This window comes from Carassius carassius, unplaced genomic scaffold (assembly GCF_963082965.1).
Source record: "Carassius carassius unplaced genomic scaffold, fCarCar2.1 SCAFFOLD_102, whole genome shotgun sequence".
NCBI classification, from domain to species: domain Eukaryota; kingdom Metazoa; phylum Chordata; class Actinopteri; order Cypriniformes; family Cyprinidae; genus Carassius; species Carassius carassius.
Window position 1 is genome coordinate 120,720 of NW_026775046.1, and position 5,281 is coordinate 126,000.

Genomic DNA, 5,281 nt, shown 5'->3' on the forward strand with positions numbered 1-5,281 from the left:
TAAGTGAGGCCAAACAAGTTTGGCGGAATGCGGCTCACCCTGCTCTCCAGAAAAGGCACAAGGACTTATCGTGGATGGTGGCTCATGAGATCCTCCCGGTCAGGGCGGTTATGCACTCCAGAGGCATGGCCAAAAACCCCATCTGCCCTCGGTCCGGCTGCAATTCCCCGGAGACCGTCCACCACCTGCTCTGGGACTGCAGCACTGCGCGGGTCCTGTGGGCCAAGACCGGCCCCCTGTATTTCCCGTGCCTACCAGCAGGTGGGGCCCAGTTCGGGTACCAGCTCGCCATTCCTTGGGGTGGGCCGGGGCTTGAAGGACTTGACGGCACAGAAATTTACCTCGCTCTAGCTCACCCTCAACGTCATCAAGGATGCCATCTGGGCCACCAGAAACCAGCGCGTTACGGTAACCCTCCATGCATGCGAGCTAAAGGTAACATCAATGCTGCAGGGGTACCGGACGACGATATTCGGACGGGGGGGCCGGGGTCGCACAGAGAGGGTCCCGGCAGGCACCGACCCTGGCTGCCCGTAGATGCACCCTCACCATTCTGGCTACGGGAACAGCGGGCCAGCTGGCCGGAGGAGAGGGGATCTCCGCTGAGCCCGTAAAGTAGCATCTCATGTCCCTGTTCTGGAGAGTGGGGTGAAGACCGACTTGATAAGGACTCACCCCCGGTCTTGCACAACAGATGTTTTTTTTTATTGGTTTTTATCCAATAAATTGGTTTTTATTGTGTTTTATCAATAAAATTGGTTTTATTAACATGCATATGAGGCTTGTTTGCTTTTTTAAATATGTATTTTACTTTTGAAACCAATCGCACCTTTTAAACACACCCCAAATATGGCCTTTTAAAAACAAGCAAAACACTGTGGTTTTAATCAAATGTTTTTTAACAATGATTGTTTCTTTCATTTTACCATGTGTATTTATTATATATTATATGGCTTGTTTTAATGTGTGCTTGAAAAGAAAAATGTGTGTGAAAGTAAAAATGCAAATGGAAAAAATGTAACTCGTGACAATAAAACTTTTTTGAAAGAAAAAAAATCTGTTCTTATCAGTTTAATATCTGATACGTCCCCCATCCGGGGACTACATATTAACCCTCTGGAGTCTAAGGGTATTTTTGGGGCCTGGAGAAGTTTTGTCATGCCCTGACATTTGTGCTTTTTTCAGTTTCTTATAAATATCTAAATGGGTAAAGTCTAATCTCACTGTAATCAGCACAAACTGGGCTATAATAATATGTGAAATGCATGTATGTACATGATTGTGTTTTTGAGAAAAAAAATATTATGCGTGGTTAGTGAAAAACTAAAAATGTTAAAACACTTGAATAAGGCAAAAAAACACATAAAGAACAATGGTTCCCGGGATTTTTGAGAACTGGAGCTTGTAGTCTAGAATTTTTCTTTCTAAATGATGTGAAAATCATCTTGTTTACTCACTCACAGAGAACAATATATTGATTTAAATTTTCTAAGACACTTTTTGTTGGTAAAAGTCATATGCGAGTAGGCGTCAACTACCATGAATATCATTGTGATTTACACCTGAGAAGACAAAGGCCTGCATAATGAGCTGCATAATGAGCCATTCAGTCATCTGTGCCACTGTGAGTGAGGAGTTACAAGAGAGAATGCAAGAACAAAATAAATCTATATAATTTTATGTTTGTAGTTTATTTAGAATATATTTAATTATCCCACAACATAATTTAATATCCACTTGGGGTGCAGTTAAACAGTTTATTAGAAACAATCAAAGCTGACTTTCAAACAAATTGTTTGGCATCCTTACTCCAGTCACACAATCCTTCAGAATCCTTTTAACAATCTTATTTTCTACAAAAAAAAACATTTATTGTTATTATTATTATCATTATTATTAATGTTGAAAAGAGCTGAGAATATTTTTCTGGGTTTTTAGGGGGAATAAATTGAAAGAAAAGCATGTTTTTACATTTGTGACAGTTATCTATTTGTTACATTTATATTATTTACATCAAGCTTTTGAATGGTATAGTATTGTATATTGTTATTGAAACTTCATAATGTTTCACTTGATTACTATACATTTAGTCAGGAATTATAGTTTGGAAAAAGTATTTGGAAAAAGTCTAACTAGTAAAATGTTTACACGTTATGTGAAAACTAGTACAAGTATATAAATAAATAAAAAGAGACTTACTCATGTTTATGATCTCTGCTGAATAAAGTGCTGCATTCTTTTTTTCTGAGGAAATCCATTTCTCAAGTCCTCAACCACATGACATCTTTTTGGGGTGAATTACGTCTTATTCCTCTCATCGCGAAGCAAACAGTAAAATAAACACTTGAAGAACAGGCTCGCTGCTTTTTCTTCTGTTATGGGCGTATTCAAGCCGCGCGCTTCAGTTTGAATCTGAATAGCGCGTTCAGCGCGGGGGCGTGGTCACATTAGATATAATGAAGGGAGACTTGAAAAACAGACATCGCGTTGTTTTCATATGGATTACTTTATCACAGAATATCTGTTTTCGGCGGCACTTGTTTAGTTTAAAAATAGACATGTCAAGCTTTCTATAGATATCCCCCATGTATTTTCGTTGAGTATTCACGGAGTTACAGTTCATTTTAATGACTTGTTTGTAAATGAAGATAAGCGCAGACAAAGGCTGCAGACAGCACACCTTGTTTGTTATCTTTATTTTATAAGTGCACAAAGTTTTGTTGTTATTATGTCTGTATCCAAAAAAAAGTAGACCCTTTACAGATTCGATTGATGTATTGCTCTTATCTGTACGATTAAAACTGAAAGTGTAATTTAAGGTCTTTTCGGGGTTATCAGGAGAAAATGACTCAAAACGCGTATCCACGTTAATCGACTCGAAAGGGTTAAATGGATTTTTAGATCACGGAGCTGGAGCCGGGGCTTGCTCCGTCCACTCCAAGGATCGGCCTGGTATTGCAGTTTCTCCAGGAACGGTGTGCTTTCCCTTTTTGGGGATTGCCGTTTATTGTGTCGAATAGCAGAACAAGGAATGAGATCTGCCATGCTGTGGTGTATTGCGAACTTTTTTCCTGATGCGCCCTCCTGGGGTCTTGGACTCTTCCACGAACGATGCACCCACCTGAGGTCTTTCACAGACGAGGTGATGCATCGAATCAGGTGTGTTTGGTTAAAGAGAGTCATCTAAAACCGGCGTTGGGAAGCACCGGCCCATGAGCTTGGCAGTTTCCAGGCCAGTAATGGAAGGCACCCGTCCTTCCTTTCCTGGAGGGGGGCTAACCGTTGGTGTGGACGGTAGAGACGCAAATCGTACCTCTGGCTGACCGCCTGGGCCTTCATACTAACCTGGCAGGGGAGACACCATGATCAAGAAGGCGGTTCACCCAGGGCGAGGCTTGCCCATTGCACTCCGGCCATGCTGACCCCTGCGAATTCCCCAAATGCGGGAATCTCGACTGCATAATTTATGGTAGTGGGGGACTGCGTTCGTGCTCTCCCCTGAAATTGTTGGTGAAACAAAGCAGAAGAGGTTTTTTCCAGGTTTTTTTTTTTTTTGCGTTTCAGAATGGGGAGTTCTGTCACATGCGAGGTATGTGTTGTGCGCCTGTGAAACAACGCTTTCACCGATTTTTACGCTCTTGAAAAATCGGACCCTGGTGGGTGGTTCAGTTCGAATATAGCACAGACCTTACTTTGAAAGTCCATTGGACTGACTGCAGCCTAGCTGTAGCTGTCTCCATGTTGTTTGGTTGTCCTTTTTCAATTGGTATTAATTTTGTTGTCGCTTACAGCGCCACCGAGTGGCCTGTCGCAGCGCCCTTTTTCACCTTGCTTCTGACTGAGCCCCTGCACAGGTGTGCCGATTTGGGTGAAGGGATCTCATTCCTTCCTGGAGTTATAGCCATTCGAGCCATCTCGGACACGCCACGTTAGCACGTTTTGAGGTCCCCTCGCCAAGGTGAATGGAAATTTCCACTTTTTTGGGATGATTATTGACAGGCAGACTCCAAAGAAGCTTTCTGTGCTGCTTTGGGTGGGACTGGGCCAAATACCTGGCGCTAGGTTGCAAAAGAAGGTTTTCGACAAAATCCCAAATACCCGAAAATTTTGTCAGAGCGACGAGCCAATCTGAGACCTGCGTCTGGTTCGGCTCGAGCCAAGGATTCCCATTACATAAGGCACGTGGCTCTGCGACGAACCGTTTGGGAGTTACGAGCGATGCCGTACTTTCCGTCGCTGCAGTGCCAGCGTCAGGCCGAGCGTGACGAGTCCTGGTGACGTTGCAGACAGGGGAGGGTACTACCATCCCCCAGCATTTTTAGGTCCCCCAGACTTACCAAAGCCGAGATGGGCATCGCCGTGTCCGGCTTCCTGCCCGCTGCGTCTTAGCGGCATCGCTTCTCGGCCTTTTGGCTAAGATCACGTACCTTGTCAGACGGTTTAGACTGCGATCGCCTCTTGGAGGTTTCCTGACTCGAGATCTTTTTATATCTTGAGTCACACAACTTCGAGAGGTACATTGAACTCTGCTGCTTCGGGCTCCAACACGTTTTAAGGTAAGGTCTTTTAATTATTTATTTGGTTATTTATTATTGTATTTATTGTTGTTTTAAGTTTCTAGGCTGTTGGTGCCTTCATCATGTCGGCTGCCCGTGCCGGCGTGCGGAGGCACCACAGCGTGCGCTTTTGTTTTAAAGAGGTGAATGGCAAGCTCCTAGGGATGTCACGTCTTGACTTCTCCAGAAAGTCCTTTTTTTTTGGAGCGTCCATTCAGGTATAAGTTTGAGGGCTCGTGTACGTGGGTTAAGGGGACCTGCGCGCTGACCCCAAAAAATTTTTGACGGACGCGGCGTCGATGTCTGCCGGACCGCGCCGGCCCACGGGAGACCCCTGACCGGCGCAGGAGGATCTGGACCCCCGAGGGGCCCCGCGGAAGCCCACCCAGATTTGAGGCCCCTACATGCCATTCAGCACTTCTCCACAGGGTGGCGCACGGAGCAGTACACCTCAGGTTTAAAACAGTGGCATTTACCCGAATGGGGGGTGTACGATTTTTTTGCCCACGAAACCTATATTTGTCCATTTGACCTTTAAAGTTACAGAATGACCACGGAACCGATGCGGACCCCCGTCGGACCCCCAACCCGGGTCCCACGAACCCATTATTTGTCCATTTGACCATTATATTCACACAATGACTGCGGATCATCTGCAGACCCCTTGCGGACCCCCACCCTGGGTCCCACGAACCCCATATATGTCCATTTGACCATTATATTCA

The 5,281-nt window shown here is 44.8% G+C and overlaps 1 non-coding gene and 1 pseudogene across 1 annotated transcript; both read left to right on the top strand.

The window, feature by feature from the left end:
* Positions 1-2,885: 2,885 nt before the first annotated feature.
* On the top strand, positions 2,886-2,979 carry LOC132134462 (U2 spliceosomal RNA; annotated as a pseudogene).
* A 358-nt stretch (positions 2,980-3,337) lies between these two features.
* On the top strand, positions 3,338-3,501 carry LOC132134451 (U1 spliceosomal RNA). The gene has a single exon (XR_009429589.1). It is a non-coding gene; the product is annotated as a U1 spliceosomal RNA (small nuclear RNA).
* The last annotated feature ends 1,780 nt before the right edge of the window (positions 3,502-5,281 follow it).